The sequence below is a fragment of the Canis aureus genome, chromosome 33 (genome assembly GCF_053574225.1).
Source record: "Canis aureus isolate CA01 chromosome 33, VMU_Caureus_v.1.0, whole genome shotgun sequence".
Taxonomy (NCBI): domain Eukaryota; kingdom Metazoa; phylum Chordata; class Mammalia; order Carnivora; family Canidae; genus Canis; species Canis aureus.
In genome coordinates, this window is record NC_135643.1 from 8928113 (window position 1) to 8953983 (window position 25871).

The 25871-nt window shown below is 37.1% G+C and overlaps 1 protein-coding gene across 8 annotated transcripts in view; it reads right to left on the reverse strand.

Moving 5' to 3' along the window:
* Positions 1 to 21327, reverse strand: part of WDFY3 (WD repeat and FYVE domain containing 3) — a 235135-nt gene extending 213808 nt beyond the window's left edge. For all 8 annotated transcript variants that reach the window (XM_077882767.1, XM_077882766.1, XM_077882763.1 and 5 more), the window contains exon 1: positions 21216 to 21327. The gene's annotated coding sequence lies outside the window, so the exon portion shown is untranslated. The remainder of the gene's footprint in view (positions 1 to 21215) is intronic.
* Between the last annotated feature and the right edge of the window lie 4544 nt (positions 21328 to 25871).

Sequence of the window (25871 nt, forward strand, 5' to 3'; positions counted from 1 at the left end):
GGCAGGGATAGCTCCTTTATTTCTCAGCTTTAAGGTCACTTCTCCTGACAAGCCTTTTCTCACAATGTAGAAGTAACTCTGTCTTCCCATAACTCTCTATCGCTTCACCTTTTTCATTTCTTCCATAGACACTATAATTGCTGTTGATAAATATCTATTTATCTGTTTATTATCTACTCTCTACCAGATCATGGACTCCAAGTGGACAAGAATATCTCTCTTCTGTTCACTGATATATACCAGCACACAGTAAAATGCCTGGCATATGTTAGCAACTCCAATTTTTCTTAAATGAGCAAATTATGTATATTAGCTAAAAATACTTTAATTTTTGTACAATTAGTTGAAATTTTGTTTTAAACTACAAGTTTAAAAAGCTATCATTTCTCTTTTAAAGGTATATACAGTTCACAGATAGATGCATTTGATTTTTTGAAGACCTGCAGTAAGCCTTAAAGCAGTGAATTCTGCATCACATTCATTTTATAGGCAATCCAGAACTTAAGGGACAACTTTCTTATTAAGGGATGAGGAAAACATGGGCAGTCTGGGTGGCTCAGGGGTTTAGTACCGCCTTCAGCCCCGGGCGTGATCCTGGTATCCCAGGATCACATGCCACATCGGGCTCCCTGCATGGAGCCTGCTTCTCCCTCTGTCTGTGCCTCTGCATCTCTCTCTCTCTCTGTGTCTCTCACGAATAAATAAATAAAGTCTCTAAGAAAGAAAGAAGAAAGAAAGAAAGAAAGAAAGAAAGAAAGAAAGAAAGAAAGAAAGAAAGAAAGAAAGAGAAAGAAAGAAAGAAACTTTATCATCTTAAAAAAAAGGGATGAGGAAAACATAAGGATGAAATATGAAGAGACTAGAGGTATAACCACCAGCTGGGTAAGCAAACACGTTATAGGACATACTCTGAGCTCTACCTAAAGACAGTAAGGAAACACTGAGAATTTCAAGAAGCTGAGTAAGAAAACCAGATTTGCACTCTATAAAGAGGATTCTTGTACCATGGAAAAGGATTCAGATGGAGCTTTGTCTAATCCAGACAATTAAAAAGAAAGTGCAGCCATTCAGTTTAGGTAGGATGATGGCCTGAAATGCTAACAGCAAGAAGAAGAAATAGTAGTAAGTGAAATCAGTAAATATTAGGAAGGTTTAGGGGCACCTGGACGGATCAGTGAGTTAAGCATTTGCCTTCGGCTCAGGTCATGATCCCAGGGTCCTGGGATAGAGAGCCTCACAGGCTCCCTGTTCAGCAGGGAGTCTGTCCCTCCCTCTCTCTCTGCCTGCCACTACCCCTGCTTCTGCTGGCTCATGCTCTCTCACTCTCTGTCAAATAAATAAAATCTGTAAAGAAAAAAAAGAAGGTTTAAAAACAGGGGTATTTAAAATTAAAGGTCACCAATATCTCAAAACTGAAAAAAGGAAAATCACAGTAATATAAAAATATTTAGAATAAAGGAAAATCTTAATTAGTATACGTGACATAGTTTCTAAATTTAAAAAACCACCAGCACATTCTGAAAATGGAAAATGATTTTTTAAATTACCACTGTTCTAAAAAAAAAAGGAACTATAAAGTCAGTATAATGAAAGCATAGTAGTCATTCTAATTCACCTGATCTAAAACCATAATAGTGATTTATAACTGATAAGTCTAACTCTGTATATTTCTAACTTTTTTTTTTTTTTTTTTCTGGCATCAAGTGTAGCTCTATTTCTTTTTCTTTTAAGATAAAAGGGCTAGGAGAATATTGTATTACCTCTCCCTGAGTATGAGTCAGTATGTCAGATACAATTCACTGTTTATTTGGCTCAGGAATTCTGTTTTGTGTTTCTAAGGCTGGACTCAAACTCTTCAAGACTTCAGAGCCCACAAATTTTCAGCATAAGAAACGGGTCTAAGCTATTATGTTAAGTTCCTTCAGTAAAGAGACTATCTTAAACATTTGTCTATCCCTAGCATTGATCTACCACATCTAGACCATAGTAGACATTTTTTAAAAATTTACTGAATGCATTTGCCCTAAACTGTACACACTAGCAGTCTGTTTCTATACACACACACACACACACACACACACACACACACACACCTGTACTAGAATATTTACTGATGAAATGATGTCTAGAATTTGTTTCAAAATCATACAGGGATAGAATAAGTACATGGGGATATAGATAACATAAGACTGGCCATTATACAACTTTCAATTACTGTGAGACTTATCAGGAAAAAAGTGAAAGTAAGCAACTAAGTTATGCGGGAGCATCTATTTTGGATGACAGGTTAGAATTCAATTATAGCAAACTATAAAAAGATTAAATTATGTTTTCTTAGAGAGGTCTGCCTTTAATTTATAACCCAGTATTCCTGTTACAAAATATTTTTTTCATAAATACTAAATAATTTACTTATGGCCTACAGTTAAAATATAGGGGAAGAAGGTATAAACCTACTCTGAAAAAAGTGATAAAAACAAAAATCTGTATATCAACAGAGAAAGAATAACATCTGATGTTCTAATTTTCTAATTTTGTTGCAGCCTGAAAGGAGACAAATTAAGTCAGAAATCTTTAACACAGGGATGCCTGGGGGGCTCAGAGGTTGAGCACCTGCCTTTGCTAAGGGTACAATCCTGGAGTCCCAAGATTGAGTCCCACATCGAGCTCCCTGCATGGAACCTGCTTCTTCCGCCTCTCTATGTCTCTCATGAATAAACAAGTAAGATCTTTAAAAAAAAAAAAAAAATCTGTAACATAAAAAAGCCTAATAAACACGGCCATTCAGCTCTGGCTTAATAATTAAGAGTCTGCCATTAACTAGCTCCTTATTGAAAATGTTCCTCACAAAATACAAATTATTTTCTTTTATGAAATTCCTGAAAGAGTTTCATTAAGTAGATTACTTTTGGAACTAAAAGAAAATGACATTTAACATGAAATTAAAGCATCACTTACTAGATTATATATATATAATTGGTCTTTCCAATTCCTTTTGTTCTTTCTATGGCCAAGTACAGACAATATTCATTTTTTTGTATTTATGGTTTTCCCTATGATTTCTGAAAAAAATGCAGTATCAATTAAATAACCACAAATTTGCTTGCTTTAATATTAATTTTCCTGGTATAGTAACTCCAACAATATTCATTATAAAGTTGATATTTGCAGCTCATGTTGAAGTCCTGTCAACTAAATGTAACTATTGAAAGCAAGTTTTATTTTATTTTATGTTTTTTTTTTAAAGCAAATTTTAAAGACACATATTAGAAACATTTTTAAAGGTAGACATAAAGAATGTTAAACTAGTCAATTTGGAACGTCTGGGTGGCTCAGCAGTTGAGTGGCTGCCTTCAGCCCAGGGCATGATCCTGGAGTCCTGGGATCGAGTCCCGCATTGGGCTCCCTGCATGGAGCCTGCTTCTCTCTCTGCCTGTGTCTCTGTCTCTGTCTCTGTCTCTGTCTCTGCCTCTCTCTCTCTCTCTATCTGTGTCTCTCATGAATAAAGTCTTAAAAAAAAAAAAGCTTAAAAAAAAAACCAAGAATGATAAACTAGTCAGTCAAAAAGAAAACCTTTAATACAGTAATAAAAACTACGTTCTGGTGTAAGGATGGATGTATGGTGCAGTGGAATAGAATAGGGAGCCCAGAAATAAACTCTCACATATATGTCCAGCTGATTTTCAACAAGAGCCAAGACCATTCAGTGAGGAAAGGATCTCTTTAAATAAAAGTTTAAAAAAATAAAAAATAAAAAAAAAAAGGTGCTGGGAGAACTGGAAACCCACATGCAAGAAAAATGAAGTTGGACCCATACCTTACTTACACCACTCACAAAAATAAACCTAAAATGGATCACAGATATAATTTAAGTTAAAACTATCAAATTCTCAGAAAAAAACACAAGAGCATTTCTTCGTGACCATAGATTTGGCAATAGTTTCTTAAATATGACACCAAAACCACACGGCAAAAAAGGAAAGGATAAATTGGAGTTATGAAAATTAAAAACTTTTTTGCATCAGAGGGCACTATCATAAGTGAAAAGACAGCCCAAAGAAAGGAGAAAATATTTGCAAATCATATCTTTACATAGGGTTTAATATCCAAAATACATAAAGCAGAGGCTCTTACAACTTAGCATCAAAAAAGAACCCAATTAAAAAATGGGCTGGGTAGCTCAGTCAGTTAAGTATCTGACTTCTGATTTGGGCTAAGTCATTAAACAAACTGGAATTTTTTAGCGTTTTCTGTGTTATGTTTAGATGCTGGCTAGCAAATGTCTGTAAGTTGTTTTAGGTTCATTGATAAAAGACATTTGTAGCTTCTGCTCTAATAACAAATACATATGTATACAGTAAACACTGTTTATTTTGACCTGAAATAAGAGATACAATTCTTTTAAAGATTTTATTTATTTATTCATGAGAGACACAGACACAGAGAGGCGCAGGGACATAAGCAGAGCTGAGCCACCCAGGGATCCCCCAAGAGATACAACTTTTAATGCATCCATCAACCAGACTGCTTTTGCGCTATTTTCACTGATCCGTGCCACAATAGTCTCTAACCTATTATTCTCTTTCTCACCTTTTTTTCTATGCACTTCAGATATGTGGAGATGGTGGAGTTACAGAAGCCTAAAAGAGGTCAAGTCTAGTGTTAGTTTTATGGATGTTTGAAATTTTCTGTAATAAAAAGTTAAAATAATTAAATGGCATACTCTATAAATGAAATAGTAGATTCCTGTGGTTCAGGCTTTAAAATGTAAAATTGTGGGTCAGTGACAGAGCACAGATAATTATCCCTATTTCTCTGATATAGATTACTACCCCATTCCTTCACTGTTAAAAACAGTAAACTGATTCCAAATTCATTGTTTTCTAATGCAAAACAGTACAATTCCAATGGAAGGAGATTTGGTAACATCTAGCAAAAGTACATATCCATTTACCCTTTAAGCCAGTAATCCCACACCTATATTTATCCTGAAGACCCACCTCCAGCAGTAAAAAAGACATGCACAAGATTATTCATTGTAGCACTCCAAAACTGCAAAATCACCTCGATAGCCTAGAGAAGACAGGACAGAAGACAGGACAAATGAACTTGCATACACACACACACACAGAAGAATAATGATGATCTCTATGAATTGAGACAGAATGATTTTCAGGGTATATTTTTTCAGTGAAAACAGCTAAGTGCCAAAGTACTTATATAGACAGCATTCGTGTTTGTGCTAGAAAAAAAGGAAATAAGGAAAAATACATGTTATCTGTTTATTGAATCAAAAGAAAAATCAGAAGAATAAACACAAAACCAATGAAGTTAATTATCTACCAGGGTGGGGTGTTGTTTTGGTTTTATAGTGGTAAAGGTGAAGTAATTCTGAAATCATTTTAGATGACGCTCACTTAGGGCAAATTAGTAAAAATGCTGATATTTAGGTATCAGTGTTCTCACTACACAAAAACGGAAAACAGAGGAACCAGTGTAAACTCATATTTCTAAAGTATATATCCATATTCAAGCATATACCTGTATTACATAAGCACATGCAAATGTATTTATACATATATGTATGTGTACATATAAAGATACATATATTTTCTAGCTTGTTCCCTCATAGGGCCCAGGAGCAAAAATACCCAATGGCGACATATATACTAAATGTCTAGATCTTGGCTCCTACTATCATTTCTCTTCCCCCACTAACAGGGACCAGGGCTCCTAGGAGACATGACTGACTCTAGGGGCCGAGAAGATTAAGGTTATTTTTAATAATGAAAACAATGAAGTGGGATCCCTGGGTGGCGCAGGGGTTTAGCGCCTGCCTTTGGCCCAGGGCACGATCCTGGAGACCCGGGATCGAATCCCACATCGGGCTCCCAGTACATGGAGCCTGCTTCTCCCTCTGCCTATGTCTCTGCCTCTCTCTCTCTCTCTGTGTGTGACTATCATAAATAAAGAAAAAGAAAAAGAAAAGAAAACAATGAAGTACTTGAAAAGCAAAAAATAAAAAGTGATAAGAGCATGGAGAAGGATAACAGGAGCCAGCATGGAGAAAGAGGATCCCATTGATGAGATCTGGAACAATTTGAGAACCCAAATATTTAAGGATAGTAATAAATTATTAATCATTGGGTAATAAATAAGAACCCAGGAGTTCAATAATAAAAACAATATGGATAGATAAATAAAAAGGCTCTTATTTCAATAGAATGCTGAGTTATCACTAGTAAAAGGAGAGAGAGAACTGGTGTTAGAAAAAATCATCATGAAAAAAAAAAAAGAAAAAAATCATCATGTAACAACCACGATGGCAACAATTGGTAGATCCTACACTAAGGGGATGAAATTTTGATGAGAGGTAGGATATTTTAATTGTCTTAAAGTACCTCCTCACAGTCTGCTTATTAACTGTATGAGAGTATAGTAACCATAGAGCGAAGAAATCAGATAATGAAACAGGTGGTCAAAATTTATATTACAGGGGCACCTGGATGGCTCAATGGTTGAGTATCAGCCTTTGGTTCAGGTTGTGATCCCAGGGTCCTGGGATCAAGTTCCGCATCAGGCTCCCTGTAGGGAACCTGCTTCTCTCTCTGCCAATGTCTCTGCCTCTCTCTTTGTGTCTCTCATGAATGAATAAATAAAATCTTTTTTAAAAAATTTATATTACAAATGAGAAGCAGACACTGCATACCTCCAGATATATTAAGACACATCCCTTATATGATATTCCATCTAGAAATGCATAACCTGAATCTTATCAAGAGGAAACATCAGATACACTGAAGATAAGGCACACACTGTTAAAAAGGAAAAAAAAGGGAAAGGGGGATGACTATATTCTTTGAAAATGCCAATGTAATAAAGGACAAAGAAAAGATGAAGAACTCTCACAGATTAAAAAACGTTGAAGACATAACATCTAAATGCAATATGGGTCCACAGACTAAATACTATAGTGGAAGAGAAGAACTTTGCTTACTATAAAAGACATTTATGTGAACAACTGACAAAACTAGAAAATGACAAATCAGATCAAAGCAATATAGGAGCACCTGGGTGGCTCAATTGGATAAGTATCTGACTCTTGATCTCAACTCAGGTCCTGAACTAAGGGTCATGAGTTCAACCCTCAGTAGGCCTAGCATGGAGCCTACTTAAAAATAAATAATAATAATAGATAAATAGATAGCAATGTTAAATTTACTGAAGTTTTGTTTTGTTTTTGAAGATTTTATTTATTTATTCATGAGAGACACAAAGAGGGAGAGACACAGGCAGAGGGAGAAGCAGGCTCCATGCAGGGAACCTGATGTAGGAGTCAATCCCAGGAATCCAGGATCATGCCCTGAGCTGAAGGCAGGCACTTTAACCACCGAGCTACCCAGGCGTCCCTTAAATCTACTGAAGTTTTTTAAGACTGCTCTATATGAGATTATCCTCATCCTTGGGAAACCCACACTAAGATATTTAGGACTAAAGTGCTATATGATATGTTCAATGTAACTTTTGCATGATTCAAAAAGAATACATGTACACGTGTGTGTATTTACACATATATACACAGAAATATTCATTTATAAAGTTAATAATAAAGCATTAGGGACAAAAGGCTAATAGATAAATCTGAACAGAGGACACATGGATGATCTTTATATTACTGTGGCAGCTTCTTTTTAAGTTTGAAATTCTTTCCAAAAAGCCATTATGCTCAAAAATCTAACCCATTATTTTTTTTTCCCTCAATTCTATTTTTTCTTCTATAATTTCTACATAGCTAAACAGGATACAGAGTCAATCAGTCATCCAGGTAAAACTTGGCAGTTAACCTGGCCTACCCAATGGTTTCAATTAATTTCTTTCCTTTCATATTACTCAGCCATTAGAAATGACAAATACCCACCATTTGCTTCAACGTGGATGGAACTGGAGGGTATTATGCTGAGTGAAATAAGTCAATCGGAGAAAGACAAACATTATATGGTCTCATTCATTTGGGGAATATAAATAATAGTGAAAGGGAATAGAAGGGAAGGGAGAAGAAATGGGTGGGAAGTATCAGAAAGGGAGACAGAACATGAGGACTCCTAACTCTGGGAAACGAACTGGGGGTGGTGGAAGGAGAGGAGGGCGGGGGGGTGGGGGTGAATGGGTGACGGGCACTGAGGGGGGCACTTGACGGGATGAGCACTGGGTGTTATTCTGTAGGTTGGCAAATTGAACACCAATAAAAAATAAATTTCTTATTAAAAAAAATTTTCCTTCCTTTCCTTCAACTCTCACCCCAAAGGGAGCATATTCTAAGGGAATATCTTTTATATTTGTCCTTCTATCTCCAGTCATACTGAATGGTTTCAGGAACTAATCATTTAGCATATCTCATCTGATTTATAATCATCCTTCCACCTGCCCTCACTCTAAACCACTCTCCACACAGCTACAGAGTACCCATGTCCAAATGAAATCTGATCATGTCACTCTGTATTTCTCAACTGGTCCTGAATATGGATAGGAAAGAACGTACTAGATCAACTTAGAAATACCAACACTTAGAAAATGTATTACTTTGGATCTTAAGAAGTAATAAATAAGTGAAAATTACTGCCTAGAGGCTCAAAAGCTAGTATAACATAAACATAAACTCAGTCATGAGACAACAGAGGTTTTTCTTGGATCAAATCATAAAATATCTGCTATTAAGCAGTGCCTTCAGTGTTCTTACAGTGTTCTTACACAAATAACATGGGATAGAAGTTCAGAAACAGAGGAGGTCATTAAAAATAGGGGATGAAAGAAAAGGAAGGGAACAGAAGAGAAAGGTACACTACTTAAAAATACGGGAAGGAAAAGGAGAGAAGAGAAAAAAAGAGAAAGGATGAGAAAAAAAGTCTATTTTCACAGTAAAACAGACTGGTCTTGTAGTAAAATGTCACCATTTTGAGAATTAACTAGCTCTCTCAATGCCTCCTAGTTGAAAAGCACTGAACATAATCAGATAAAAGTTCTTTATGTCTATGAATATCTGACATTTTATCAGAAATTACTTGAGAGAAGTATTATTCAGTATGTTCTATGAGTAGTGAAAATATTTATAAGCAAACATAGAATGTTTCTACTGCTTTCATTTTGTATTCTTTTTTTTAAATTTCTCAATTCAAGGGTTCAATACATAAACTACATTATATAAAACTGCATATATGTTTTATACATGTATATTGCATACAAAAGTTATAAAACTAGAACTCTTCCCACTTAGAGTACCTACCTACACAATTATTCTAATATATATATATAGCCAAAGTATAAAAGAAGCAGTACAAAATATGAATATGACCCCTGTACTTTCACAGGAAACCTCATAGCTAAGCAATACACACAACCTCCTTTGCTTTTCTAATAGCAGTTAGGCTGACCTAGGTTCATTGTGCCTACCTACACAGTTAGTACAGAAAATTCAAAGACTTCATTCGTTCAACCTCTCAGCCAATGCAGAATGAGGATCTAGCCCTCTACCTCTACCTCTAGGTACTAGGTACTATGATTCCCCAACTCTCTCCTCCCTCTCTTTTTCTTCCCTCCTCTCTATAAACAAATTACCTGCGGCCATCCGTCACTGCCATATGCATTCCCTTTAACCTCTTTCTTTTCCTGTTCTTTCTCAAACTCTGCTTCATTAATCTGAAAGAAATCTTCTCTATTCTCACTTGTTAACCTCAACCCAGTAATAACCACTTCCAGGCACTATTCAATTCCCCTACAAATTTTGTCATATGTATCTCATGTGGCTTCCTGCTCCTGTGGAAGGAGTATTTTCTAACTTCAGTGGGCAGGCTACCAGGAAGGAACAAATGCAGAATGTGAATTGCTAACAAGAGAACTTCTGGACTCTCTTCAAAAGGTGAGGATCATTAAAAAAAAAAAAAAAAAAAAAAAGAGGAGGAGGAGAAGGAGAAATTAATCTAGATTTTTATCTTTCTTTCTTTTTTTTTTTATCTTTCTTTTTAATCCAGATTTTTAAAGATTTTATTTATTCATGAGAGACACAGAGAGAGAGGCAGAGACATAGGCAGAGGGAGAAAGAGGCTCCCTGTGGGGAGCCAGATGCGGGACTTGATTCTAAGACCCTGGGATCATGACCTGAGCCAAAAGCAGACGCTTAACCACTGAACCACTCAGGCATCCCTTAATCTTGATTTCTAAAGACTAAAGAGATATAAAGCAAATGTAATATGTGGATCTTAACTAGATTGTTGTTTGGAGAAAGCTATAAAAGAAATCTTGGGGATAATTAGAGAATTTGGGTATGGACTGGATTTAACATAACAATGTACTAAATTATTGTTATTTTGTTACCTATGATAACAGTGTAATGGTCATGTAGAGGAACACCCTTATTTCTAGAAGGCCCATGCTGAAGTATTTATGAAGTATCATGATAGCTGAAATTACTTTCAAATGGTTCAGCGATGCCATCCCTCCTCCCTGAAATGTATATAAATACAATGGGAATGTATGTGGCAAAACACTGGTAACTACTAAGTCAAGGTTGAAAGTATTTAGATAAATGCTGTATTTTCTGTAAAATTTTGCAGAAATAATAAATATTTCTGTATATTTAAAATTTCCAAAATGCAAACTTTGGCTTAAAAGGAGAGGCATAGGGTTGCTTGGATGGCTCGGCTGGTTAAAGTGTCCAACTCTAGGCTCTGACCATGATCTCAGGGTCCTAGGATCAAGCCCAGCATCAGAGCTCCACACTCAGCAGGGAGTCTACATGGGATTCTGTCTCTCCCTCTCCTTCTGCCTCTCCTCTACTCTCTCTAAAATAAATACTTCAGAAAAATAAAAGGAGAGGGATAAAACCATTGAGCAGTCTCCACTTGTTTCTAGATTTCTAATATTTTTGAAAGAACAAAAATAAGAAACTTCCCATTGGTCTACAAAATGCCAACTGATAAATCTTAGAATAGTGTACCACTCTAGCCAGGTAACGTACATTGTAAGGATACACAAAACCATGACTTTTTTTCCTATACAAACAGATGTATTTTACATCACCAATACTTTAAACATGAAACCATATTAATTTCTCCCATGTTACCAAAGATGAAAATCTGTGGTCATACTGCACAAATCTTTCTTTAAACCATGTAGTTTACAGTCTGCCTTAGAACATTATATCAAGGTAAACAAAAGGTCATGGAGTAAAGTATATTTTCATAATCTGAGAATTATTTGTATATACTTCACACAATCTCATAGATGTTCTTTTTGCTAATTCTGTGATACTTTTTTAAAAGATATTATTTATCTGACACAGAGAGACAGTGCATGCACATAAGTACATAAGTAGGCAGAGCAGCAGGCAGAGGAAGAGGGAGAAGCAGATGTCTTCCCTGCTGAGCAGGGAGCTTGATGTAGGGGTCAATCCCAGGACTCTGGGATCACGACCTGAGCCGAAGGCAAACACTTAACTGACTGAGCCACTCAGGCATCCCGAAAGACACTTTTTTTTTTTAAGGGTTTATTTATTTATTCATGAGAGACAGAGAGAGAGAGGCAGAGACAGAGGCAGAGGGAGAAGCAGGCTCCATGCAGAGAGCCCGATGTGGGACTCGATCCCAGGACTCCAGGATCATGCCCTGAGCTGAAGGCAGGCGCTAAACTGCCAAGCCACCCAGGGATCCCCAGACACATTTTTAATCTTAAAAGATCCTACAACTCTCAGAGGCCTAGCTCTTTGGAAAATCATGCAGAAAGAAGTGCAATGAACTTAAAGTAAAAAAGATGGCTGACACCATCATTTTTTTTTTTTTTTTTTTTTTTTTTTTACTGGAATACACATCACAGAGGATACTGTTTAAATATTTTTAGGACCTATGGTGCCTGGCTGGCTCAGTCAGAAAAGCATATGACTCTTGGTCACAGGTTGTGAGTTCAAGCCTCACAAGCCTCACACATTCTTCAAAATACAGTTATAAGATATAGCTAAAATATCCATTCATTGAATTTACAGACCATTTCTTCTATTAGACTTCAATGTATCTATCTCCACTCCAGGCTCATAAACTATGAACCATGGAAAACAAGACTGCAAAATAAGAAAAGCAAAGAGCTAATTCAAACAATAAACTTAAAACATATTAAAACTTAAAATCTCAAAAATTTTCTCATGGATAATTTATTTTCTTCCTACACACAACCCTCCCCTCCCCTTTTTAAAAATTTTATTTATTTGCTTACTTATTTTAGAGAAAGTGTATGCAAGCATGAGTAGAGGGAGGGCAGAGGGAGAGGGAGAGAATCTCAAGTGGACTCCACACTGAGTGCAGAGCCTGATGAAGGGCTTGGTCTTATAACCCTTAGATCATGACCCGAGCTGAAATCAAGAGTCAACCACTTAAACAACTGAGCCATCCAGGTGACCCACACACAAGCCCTTCTTACAGAATCTGCCCTTCCCCACTCAGGCAATTCTATCATAAACACATAACTGGGTCTTTCCAGCAAAAAAACACAATTTCTATCATACAGCCTTTGCACCAATAAACTAAGGTGTTCTTCCATAGGGGACAGCTTGCCTTCTCATTATATTCTGTAAAAGTTTTCCTTCAACAACCTCTGACCCTAAAAGCCCTTATTCCTGAATGGCCACTTAGACACCACAAAGCATCATGATGATCTACTGATGTTGGAGGAAAGTAAAAATATTTTAAAAGGTTATTTTAATTTTAAAAGATACTGTTTTTAAATAAAACAAATCTTAGCTCTGATCTCAAAAAGAACCATGATTAGTTCTGAGACAATTTCAAAAATTCGTTCTTAGGGATCTCTTTGAAACATTTATTGGACTAGGCAATTAATCTAGTTAAGAAAGAGCTACAGATATTTTAAGGAGAAAAACAAGTCTTCTATCATGAACACAATAACATGATTTGCTTCCTACAAAACATGCAGTAACACCAAATATAAAAGAACCAACCTGAAATGTCAAAAATTATGTGGAAAATAGGAAGGGAAGGAGTAAATGTGGAAGGGAGAGAGGGCAGCCATTATAAATTACTTCAGTTCTTTGGAGGTGGAAAGAACCAAGATTTCCTAATTTCTCTTTTAAAGAACCAAAATAATTAAAAACTTAAAAAGAAAAAAAGAATGGAATGTATCTTTGCTTCCCTTTATGTTTTTAAATCATTCTTTAACTGACATTTTACTTCAGCGTATGGTCATACTCACACAATCTTTCATTCCATTAACAACAACTAAATCTTTACTTTCCAAAAGATGATTTAGGCTAGGCTTTAAAAAAATTATTTATTTATTTATTTGAGGAAGAGAGGGGAAGGGGGAGAGAAGGAGAAGCAGATTCCCCACTGAGCAGGGAACCTAACACAGCTTGATCCTGGGATAATGACCTGAGCTGAAGGGAGATGCTTAACCAACTGAGCCACCCAGGTACCCTTAGACTAGGCTCTTTGAGGTTCCTTCACCACCACACACAAAGAAGATAATAAAACAGCTTGAGAAATTATGCTTCACACTTCCTTTCCTCTTCCTTTGTCATTTATTGTACAACACTTCCAATTTACAAACTCTACGGAGAGCTGTGGCCTTCTTAGTTTTCACTGACATAAAGCACCCAAAAAAAAAAAAAAAAAAAAAGCTCAGGGAAAGTAAAACTGACATCTTACCAAATTAGCAGCAAAACATGTGAACAGGAGACTTCCTCCAAAATTCAGTATTTCCCTCAACTTAGACATAGATCCTTCTTCTACAAGGAGAAGTAGCCTAGCTTTCTTAGGATGCTCCTAAGTGGCCATAATCATCTCACAACCAGGTTAATACAGGAGCCCTGTGGTAGAGGTTTTCATAAAACTGAAGCAAGGGGTAATGCTACTATGGGTAAGAAGACATAAGACTGTGAAGGGAATAGGTACCCCCTCTCTCACTCCTTTCTCCCAGGTCAAAACAAAACAAAAAACAGGAGTGGCCAGTAGTAAAAGTCTAAAGAGAAAACAGAAATGAAAAGTTGACTTCCTTGGGTTATAGATTTATAATACCAAATACATATGTATTTGGTGACTGCAAAATAGCTCCTCAAACCTAGAGCAAATCAGAAAACAATACAAATTTAAGGTTAGAATATAAAGAGAATGCTGTTCTGCTAATGACAGTATATAACCCTGCAAACATTACCTCATTTAACCCTTATGAAACTTCTATTAAATATTATTAATAAATTCACAGATGAGGAGTTTACAGATGAGGAAGTAAAAAGAGAAATTAAGAAATGTATACTAGGGCAAAGAGCTATAGCAATGACTCCATGATCTAAACTTAGAAATAGGGATCCCTGGGTGGCGCAGCGGTTTGGCGCCTGCCTTTGGCCCAGGGTGCGATCCTGGAGACCTGGAATCGAATCCCACATCGGGCTCCCGGTGCATGGAGCCTGCTTCTCCCTCTGCCTGTGTCTCTGCCTCTCTCTCTCTCTCTCTCTCTCTGTGTGACTATCATAAATAAATAAAAATTAAAAAAAAAATTTAAACTTAGAAATATGACTAAGTTTGGTACCTTAACCAACACATATACTACACTACAGTTCTCTCTCACACCTGCTTTTAAATCTTTATATAATTTTTAATGAAGATCAATACATAATTTGTCTGTGCTCGCTTTGGCAGCACATATACTAAAAAAAATGCATAATTTGTCCTCAAACAAGAGCCAAATAAGGAATACTCGAGGTCAAAAATAACTCAAAGATGAAGTCATAGAAACCTCTAGCTCTAGTCAATCACCAGAAGTCTACAGAAAAAAAAAAATCACAAAAGGGGATAAAGTGTGATAAAAATGATTTATATTTCTAAGTCCCGAACTTAAGGTATCAATTCCTGAAATAAAAGAAAGCTGAAAATTTTAAATTCCAATACTCTAATTAGTGATGTTGTTTTTTTTCAACTTCTATTTTTTTCTGATAATAAAAACTTTTAAAACTTTGTAATTTAAGCTTCACATTAAATACACCTGTATTGAGGCACCTCGGTGGTTCAGTAGTTGAGCATCTACCTTTGGCTCAGATCAGGATCCCAGGGTCCTGGGATCGAGTTCCGCATTGGGCTCTCCGTGGGGAGCCTACTTCTCCTTCTGCCTATATCTGTCCCTCTCTCTGTGTGTCTCTCATGAATAAATAAAATCTTTAAAAAAAGAAAAAACCTGTACTTTTCATATTGAATTCCATTTCTTAAACTTTTTAAACTCTCAATATATGTTTCTATATAGAATGCATTCTACATTGGGACACCTGGGTGGCTCAGTGGTTGGTTGAATGTCGGCCTTTGACTCAGGGTGTGATCCCAGAGTCAAGTCCCTCACTGGGCTCCCTGCATGGAGCCTGCTTCTCCCTCTGCCTATGTCTGCCTCACTCTCTCTGGTCTCTAGTGAATTAAAAAAAAAAAAAAAAAAAAAGAATGCATCCTACATAAACTTTCATTTCTGGGTAATATTCTTCTAAACCATATAATATTCAACACTATTTCTTTCAGAGTCTAAAGCCCCTCCTCCTGCTCATGCTTGCTCTTTCTCTCTTGAACAAATAAAATCTTTAAAAATAAATAAATAAATAAAACTTCCTCTCTGCCATAATCAATGCAGCAGACCTTTTTTCCAAAGAAAAAATATTACCATTTGTTCAAACATAAGAATGCATTCCCTAGGCCATTCTGTGTATCAAAAGAAAGTCTTCAATTTAAAATTCTGTATGGTCTCTGTTAAACCACATCCTGCTAACAAGTAAAAAAAAGGATATTCCATACAAATTCTATTGAGTTCATACTCATTTTACTTTTGTACAGTATGAAATGATTTAAACTTACAAACCTAGCAAGATTTAAAAATAAATCTCATCATTTCTAATAATTAGGTATTCACTAATAATAACTCACAAATTCATTTTATAATAACTCACAAATAATTATAAACAAATGCTTAGAAAATTCAGTCATGTAATCAGTGCTTTAGAAGTATATGCTCAGGGCAGCCCGGGTGGCTCAGCGGTTTAGCGCCGCCTTCCACCTGAGGCGTGATCCTGAAGACCAGGGATCGAGTCCCAAGTCGGGCTCCCTGCATGGAGCCTGCTTCTCCCTCTGCCTATATCTCTGCTCTCTCTCTCTCTCTCTCTCTCTATCTATCTATGTGGGTCTCTCATGAATAAATAAATAAAAATCTTAAAAAAAAAAAAGTATATGCTCAAACTATTCTAATGAAGTTGTTTAAAACAATCTTTTCTCATTGAAGTGGAGATTTTGTTAGACCAAATTTACTGAAGAAATGTCACTCCATTTGCCACATACACACAAACTTATCTTGGATTAAACTCACAAAGATAATGCCAATTAAGTCAAATCTCACTTCCAGAAACTCAACTATACTGCCTTCCAAACAAAGATTACAAAAACTAACCCATAATAATACTTTCCAAGTACTTCTCCATCAACGTAAATATTAAGAACTGCTAGCTGGTAGATATAGCATATGTGACTGTGCCACTACGTTCTGTAGAAGTAATTATGACTGTAATTTCTTTTAGCCAATTCACTGTATTAAATATCCTTACAAATGTCTTAACAATTTCTAACAATATAAAATATAACTTAGGGGCACTGGATGGCTCAGTGGGTTGAGTCCACCTTTGGTTCAGGTCATGATCCCAGAGTCCCGGGATCGAGTCCCATGTCTGGCTCCCTGCTTGGCAGAAGTCGGCTTCTCCCTCTGCACCACCCCTGCCCTTGCTCTCTCTCTCAAATTAAAATAAATAAAATCTTTACAATAAAATAAAATGTAACTCAGTTGAAGAAAGTAACCATAGTAAAGCTGGTAAATTTGAAGTAATCTTAACAACACAGGACCTCTTATTCTTCAATATTTTTAGGGACATAAGGTTAGGCTTTTGGATATTCTATGAGAAATAGTTTAACAACTCAGCAAAGTAAAAAGCCAGATACCATTTGAGCATTTCTACATAGGACCAAAAAATAACTGATTTAATGAAATGCACCATTTTGCTTTAAAAAAAAAAAAAAAAAAAAAAAGAGGGACACGTGGGTGGCTCAGTAGATTAAGCATCTGCCTTCAGCTCAGGTCAGGATCCCGGGGTCCTGGGATTGAGTTCCACATCGAGCTCCCTGCTTGGCAGGAAGTTTGCTTCTCCCTCTGCCCCACCCCTGCTTATGCTCTCACTCTACCCACTCCCCTGCCCCTGCACACACACTCTCTCTCTCTCAAATAAATACAACCTTTAAAGGATAAAAAAAATTTTAAATAAGGAAACTGAAGATAAAAGTTACATTTCTTCCTTTTTTAAAAAAATAAGAGTGAGGAGGTACTTTCTCCTTACAAAGTCACATGGCTTAAGGGTATTAAATTTCTGTTTAAAGTTGAAGACTAAGGGTGCCTGGTTGGCTCAGTCAGTGGAGCATGACACTCTGGATCTCAGGAGTCATTAAGTTCGAGCCCCACATTGGGAGTAGAGATTACTTTAAAAAGTTGAACACTTAAGCTTTGTGAACAATATCAAATTATGTATTTTTCCATTTAGCATATTATCTTCTCCCTTCATTTTTATATACTACTATAGGGAGCTTCAAGGATGGCTCCCAATGACCCCACCTCCTAGTACACACACTCCTGTGTAATCCTCTCTGCTGGATTCAATGACTTTTTTTTTATTTTTCTTAAGATTTTATTTATTTATTTGAGAGAGAGAACGTGCAAGCAGAGGGAGAAGCGGAGGGAGAGGGAGAAGCAGACTCCATGCTGAGCAGAGTCTGACTCGGGGCTCAATCCCATGACCCAAAGATCATGACCTAAGCCAAAACCAAGAGATGGAGGCTTAACCGAGACACCCAGATGCCCCAGTGACTCACTTAACGAAGAGAAAAGGGAGTAAGTAATGGGATGACACTTCCATGATTACATTACAAAATTAAAGGCTCACATGGAAAGGAATTAATATAGGCTATTGGCAAACAGCCAATATGAGAAACTAGGGCCTTCAGCCCAACAACCATGGCAGAACTAAATGCTGCCAACAACCATGTGAGTGAACTGGAGACAGATCCTTCGCCAGAGCCTTCAGATGAAACCATATCCCTGTGGACATGTTGAAAGCAACTTTGTAAGAGGCCTTGAACCAGAGGAACCAGCTTAGATTCTTGATCAACAAAATCTATAACATAACATTTGTTGCCTTAAGTCACTAAGTTTTGGAGTAATCTGTTATTTTATTTATTTATCTATTTATTTTAAAGATTTTATTTATTTATTCATGAGAGACACACAGAGAGAGGCAGAGACACAGGCAGAGGGAGAAGCAGGCTCCATGATGGGAACCGGATGTGGGACTTGATCCTGGGACTCTAGGATCAAGCCCTGGGCTGAAGGCAGGTGCTAAACCGCTAAGCCACCCAGACATCGCTGGAGTAATCTGTTATGCAGTGCTATGGGTTGAATTGTGTCCCTCAGAGAATTCATATGTTGAAGTCCTAATCCCCACTACTTCAGAATGTAACTTTTTTTGCAGTCAGGCTTTTACAGAGGTAATCAAATTAAACTCACATCATTAGGGTAGACCCTAATCCAATATGACTGGTATCCTTATAGAAAGGGGAAATTTGGACACACACACACACACACACACACACACACACAAAGAAAGACCATGATGTGAAGAGACAGGGAAAAGACAGCTATCTACAGGCCAAGGAAAGAGCACTGGAATACAACCTTCCCACATGGAAGGGACCAATCCTTGAGGGATTGGGGTCCTTGGGGTCATGGAAGGGACACACTGATTGCAGACTTTTGGCCCCAGACTATAAGACTAAAAATAAATTTCTGTTGTTTAAGCCACCTAATTTGTAGTAATTTGCTATAGAAGCCCTAATAAATTAATACATATAGCCAGAGAGAACAAATATATATACTTAATACAAAATAACTTTTATTGGCAGTACCAATATCAGTCTTAATGCAAGGCTCAAGTAGTTGGCCAAAGCTTCTAAGTATTAATTCTGAAAAAAGACATTAGTCCTATCAGAAAAATCTTAGACCACAGGTTTATTTTTTTAAGTAAGCTAGGACTCCAGCAATCATATAATCTAATCCATTTATTTCAAAAATTGAGGATGCTGATGTGCTAGGAGCTGTTTAGAACACTTAATATATAGTAATACCTCTCAAGAAACTGATGAGAGATCACTATCATCAATTCCATCTTTAGATGAAGAAACTGATGTCTAGAAGTTAAAAAAATCACACAGCTGGTAAGTGGCCCGAATTTAGTAAACTGCGGTGCACAAGAGATAAGTGATTTAAGCAAAATCACAGTTAGTAGTTGAGCTGGGACTAAACCTAATGGTCCTTTCTCTTAACCTTCAAATCTTTTTTTTCAGAAAGTTAAATTGAAGAGCTTTTCTTCTACTTGCTATATTCAATAACACTGCTACCTTAGAAATATATGTGATTATCTATCTGCCCTTCTCTGACTACTCAAACATGGTTGCTCATTTTTCTCCCACTCCCTAAACCCTAAAATATCATCTTTCAATCCCTACTGCTCTTCTTTCATCTATGTTAATCATTATTATATACTGGAACTCAAGGCTTCACTTCTACTCAGTTTGGGAAACACGGCTTTAGCTTGATGTTTGATCCCAATTAAAATACAAATACACCTTGAAGGGCTAATTTCCTATTATGAGCTATCTGCATTTCAGTAGGAATAAATCAGATCCTTTTTCAGAGAACAGGCTTCTAAATAAATATGTCAAGACAGCCATTGTCAAGTTTTAAAAAGACTCTGACCTAAGGTACAACTTATTCTGGGGTACCTGACTAATGAATCAGAGTCTGTTTTGGGAAATCTGGGGTTGGGTACTTAAGTGATAGCCTTTCTTTGGGAGTCTGAACTATAAGACACAGAGTGTGGGAAGTGGTAACAACCATGTTTCCCATGACAAAGAAGAGAAATGTGAAAAGCGTCAGCTCTCCGAAGATGGTGAAACAGACACAGAAAAGAGGCACTCCACTGACAGTGAGGGAAACCTGACTGCATTTGGGTACTGGGTTCTTGTATAGCCCAGGGGCATTTCTGTGTCCCTGAATCTTTTGATGTCTCCTGGGACACACTCAAAAGTCTGATAACTTCCCTTTTGCTTAAGCTATTGGAATTGTATCACATGCAATAGAGAACTAACATCGTCAAAAAGATACCCTCTCTACAACTAAGAACCGGGATGCCTGGATGGCTCAGCGGTCGAGCATCTGCCTTCGGCTCAGGGTGTGATCCCGGAGTCCCCGGATCGAGTCCCATATCAGGCTCCTTGCACGGAGCCTGCTCCTCCTGTCTCTGCCTGTCTCTGGGTCTCTCATGAATAACTAAATAAAATCTTAAAAAAAAAAAAAAAAAAAACTGAAGAACATTACCAAAGGACTAATAACTTCACATAAAAAACTCTTCAGTAACGATAAAGCCAAGCAAAATACTAAAACCAAGGCAAACAGGTAGCAGGAGTACCCTCAACTGCCTTACAACATAGCTCATCATTTAAACTATTCACTCAGGGATGCCTGGGTGGCTCAGCAGTTGAGCGCCTACCTTTGGCTCAGGGTGTGATCCCAGGATCCCGGATCCAGGATCAAGTCCCACATTGGGCTCCTTGTGGGGAGACTGCTTCTCCCTCTGCCTGTGTCTCTGCCTCTCTATGTTTCTCAAGAATAAATAAATAAAATCATTAAAAAAATAAACTATTCACTCAAAGGAACTACAATACAGTAGAGTTAAAGAGTTCCAAACCCTGAGCTTACAACTAGATTTTTCCAGAAGAAAAAGAAAAGGATGTTTTAAAAACAAGATTTTATTCTATGTAGGTACCAACAATAAAAGTAATAATGCATTAAAGCCAAAATTGAAACTGAAAGTAATTTCTTCTAATATATCCTTTTTTGGATGCAGAAAACTACAAGCCCTTCAAGAAAGCAGGTTTGCCTAAGCTTACCCAGCCATCAGCAATTAAAGGAGGACTAAAATCTAGCTCTTTTTTGAGTCAGAGTTCAGTGGTCTTGTTACAATGCTAATGCAAAAAAAGACTACCATAATTCTTGCTCCTCACTCCTTATTCAATAGACAAAACAGTCATAAAACTGACCTGATTCTCTGTTCTGGGCTGGCATGAACCTGCGTAGAAACAATAGGAGTGGCAGGCACTTTCTTCCTGAAGCAGATGTGGAGAAGTATTATACCTATGATGAAAGAAAGAAAAAGAAAACCCAATTTATTTTCAGAATATGTTTTGGCATAATGAGTTGATTTTTCTACTGATTCCTTCTTTATCTCCTTATTTGTTGGTAGTGATTTAGTAGTGGAAAACATGACAATGATTTATTCAAGACAGATAAAATTTACTAGATAAAATCCATAAAGAATACAGTTGTTTAAATTTGGTATCTATAAACCATCTGGTTCAACTTCTTCATTTTACTGAGACCAGGAAAAGTTATACTAAGAATCAAGGACAACAGATACTTAGTGGCAGAGCCAGGTTCAGAACGTAATTCTTCCCATATCCAGTCCAGTATTCATTGGTACATCACAGATCAAACTCATTTTGGAAAGCCAAATATAAGCAAAAAAAAAAAAGCAAAAAAATTCCTGTTAGTTTTCAAGGTATATTTGTCAAGCATCTGAAGGTAAATGTAGTTTGTTCTATATTAAAATCAGAAAACAATGTTTTCTCACTTAATGGTTATAACCCAACCTCAAGTGATTTAGCATGCCTTATATAAGATAGTAAAATATTTGTTTTATTTGGGGCACTTGGCTGGTTCAGTCAACACAGTATGCAACTCTTGGTCTCAGGGTTGTGATTTCAAGCCCCATGACGGATATAGAAATCACTTAAAAAAAAAAAAAAGTCTTGGGGCACCTGGGTGGCTCAGTGGTTGAGTGTCTGCCTTCAGCTCAGGTCATGATCCCAGAGTCCTGGGATCGAGTTCCACATCAGCCTCCCCATAGGGAGCCTGTTTCTCCCTCTATGTCTCTGCCTCTCTCTGTGTGTCTCTCATGAATAAATAAATAAAATCTTTTTTAAAAAGTCTTAAAAAATGTTTATTTGCCATTCAGTATTTCAATATGAAAACACTAGTATATGAATCATGAAATATAGGTTCTAATCTTTCCTAATTCTATTCTCAACAAGTTTTATGATCTTAATCGATTACGTCTTTGGTTCCAAAGTGCCTTCATTCAAAAACAAGGAGGGTGAACTAATTCCCACGGACCTTCTAACTCTAAAACGTTATACCTATGAATCGCTTCCTCTTTTAGCAACATTCTGCTTTTCTGATCGACTGTTTTTTGTCATGTATTTGTTAATCTCTCTGATATTATTACAGGAGTTAAAACATAATCAGAAATATTGCCTTCAAAGGAAGCCTGGTTGGTTAAGTTGGTAGAGCATGTGACTTTTGATCCCAGGGTTGTGAGTTCGAGCCCCACAGTAGGTGTAAAGATTAATTTAAAAAAAATAATTAAAGGAGAGTTGTACTTAAAAAAAGAAATACTGCCTTCAAATATGCAGTTAATTATCATTCAAAAGCCTACATAACAATAACCTAGTTTTGCTGGCTAGCTCACCCAGCCTGAAGTGTTAGAAGTATTTTTCAAAATCTACCTCTTAGGGAGTTGTTTTTTTAAATCTTAGAATTAGGGGATCCCTGGGTGGCGCAGCGGTTTTGCGCCTGCCTTTGGCCCAGGGCGTGATCCTGGAGACCCGGGATCGAGTCCCACATTGGGCTCCCGGTGCATGGAGCCTGCTTCTCCCTCTGCCTGTGTCTCTGCCTCTCTCTCTCTCTCTCTCTCTCTGTGACTATCATAAATAAATAAATTAATTAATTTAAAAAAAACTTTAAAAACCTTTAAAAAAAATCTTGGAATTATTTTCCCAAATGATTCATTCAGTTATTCATCCAACAAGTTGTTACCAAGTGACTTGACAGACACACCCCAGCCTAATCAGATAAAAGACTTTATTTTTTTTTTTTAAAGATTTTATTTATTCATAGAGAAAGAGGGGGGTGGGGGGCAGAGACACAGGCAGAGGGAGAAGCAGGCTCCATACAGGAAGCCCGACGTGGGACTCGATCCCAGGTCTCCAGGATCACACCCCAGGCTGCAGGCGGCGCCAAACCGCTGCGCCACTGGGGCTGCCCCCCCCCCTTTTTTTTTTTTTTAAAGAAGATAAAAGACTTTAAAACAAGATACCTCTAGTGAAAAACTGAATGACATTAGGAATTCAAGTGGCAATAAGGGAATAAGCAGAAATGATGACATGTCTCCTAATTTATGCTTTCCCTATTTTTTAACTTATTACATAAAAGTTACTTGTAACATGTTTTAAAAAAAAGAAAAAGAAAGAGTAAACACCCAGGTACCTACCACCCAACTCAAGAATCTAAATAGAAGTTCCTGGTAATGTTCTCCTAACTTGCTCACCCCCTCCCATGCCCCACCTCTCTCACCCCTTCAGTTTCCTCTAACTGCTCTACTGTTTTTGTGTTTATCATTACTTGGCTTTTTGAAAAGTTTATTGCAGGGGGGCGCCTGGGAGGCTCAGTCGGTTAGGTGTCTGACTCTTGGTTTCAGCTCTGGTCATCATCTCACACTAGTGGAATGAACAGGGGCTTCGTGCTCAGTCTACTTCAGACCCTTTTTCCCGTTCCCTCTGCCCCTCCTCACTCACTCACTCTCTCATGGATGCCTGGGTGGCTCAGTTGGTTAAGCCTCTGACTCTTGATTTTGGCTCAGGTCATGATCTCAAGTCCCCCACCTTACCCCTTGAGCTCTGTGTGGAGCATAGAGCCTGCTTAAGATTCTCTTTTCCTCTCCCTCTGCCTCCCCTACCAACAACCGCTTCCCCACCACTAGCATGTGCTCAAGTACTCTCTCTAAAAATTACCTAATAGTTTGTCACAAGAGGGGCACCTGGGTGGCTCAGTCAGTTAAGCATCGGACTTCAGCTCAGGTCATGATCTCCCAGTCCTGGGACTGGGACCTGCATCAGGCTCCCTGCTCAGCAGGGAGTCTGCTTGTCCCTCTTCCCTCCCCAGTTGGTGCTTGCTCTCTCAAATAAATATGTTTTTAAAAGTTTATCATATATGTACATATCCCTCAGCCCCATAGTATTCCACTGAATTTTGTGAAAAGAGTATTAAAATAGCTCCCGTCTTCTAGGGTTTGACTTTTTCACTCAGTATTATATTTTAAAAATTCATCCATGTTGTTCCCCTTAGTTGCAGGTCATACCTTTTCACTGTAGAATTTTTCTTCATTGTATAAATATATCATAATTATCCATTTTCCTCACAATAGTATCTTATTTTTCTCCCAGGGTTTTTTCCCCCTATTATGACCATTTGTTATAAATGTTCTCACACGCCTTTTCCTATGTCCCATGTGCCAAAGTTTCACTTAAGTTTGTGCCTAGGAGTTGAGGAATATGCACATGTTCAATTTTTCATGACGATGCCAATTTTTATTTTCCCCAAATGTGTTTAGCAATTTATAATCCCACCAGCAACTACCTGTTCATATTAAACCACATCCAATACTTAGTAATGCTAACTCCTTAATTTGGCATCAAATTGTGGTCTGACTTTGCTTTTTCCTGTTGATTAATTATACTGAGTATTTCTTCAGATTTATTGGCTAACTCATGTTTCCTCTTTTATGAAATGCCTATTCATATATTTTGCCACTTCCTCCTCAGTTGTTTGCTCATACTTATTGTTTCATAGAAATTTTAGTATTTTGGATGATTATTTGGTTTTACCCATTTTGAACTACCAGGTACAAGCAAGTGTTGAGATAAAGAAGCAGAAACAAAACAGCAGGAGGCCAGACAGAGTGGGAAACAGTAAGATAGAAGACCAAATGTTTTTGTATATTAACCCAATCTACTGATGTCTTAAAGTACCAGAAGCCTAGAATATTACATAATCCTGTTTTATAATCCTTTATTTTCATATAAATGCAGCCAAAGGCAAATGCTTTGACATGATTTCAATGTACTGTAACTGTAATATGCAATATAATTTCAAGTATCAGCTTTATACAAATCACAATTTAAATCACACTCTAGACAGAGTTCTCATTTTAACCCTGACGTTTTACCTGTTTTCATTTCATGCTTTGGTTGCCTTCAATTTAGAGTAAGTCAGTTATACTGTCAAAGGGGTGAGAATGAATTATGAATATGCACACAGGTATGAACTGAATTTCAAAAATTAAATTATATAACCTAGAAGATCACAGAGATCCTCATTCCAGACTTGGCTAGACAATTAACTATACCTTGCCCTAAATATGTCTTTAAGTTGATTTTCTTATATTCACATGAAAATTCTAAGGACATTAGGATCATACTCTGGCTTGAATTTCAATAAGAAAAAAAAAAAAAATTCTAGACAGTCCCAAAAGGGTTTTAGGAATTTCTTCCTAAGTGTTTTACAAACCAGATGGTTAGACTAAAGAGCAACAAAAAGTTGAATGTCTGAAAAAAAAAAAAAATTTAATAAGCAGTGCTATAGCCTTCCTATACCTTCTCAGGACTCCTGACAGAACACCTGATGAACAGCATTATACAGGGGAAAAAAAAAAATCAAAAGCCACATAAAATCTGAATCACTCTACACACTGGCCTTGATTCCTATAGAAGAGTACTTCCAGAACCACACTTACGAACTTACCTAAATCTTACCCTTCTACTGTGCTTGAACTTTCTGGGTCAAAGTCTAGCTCCTCTACT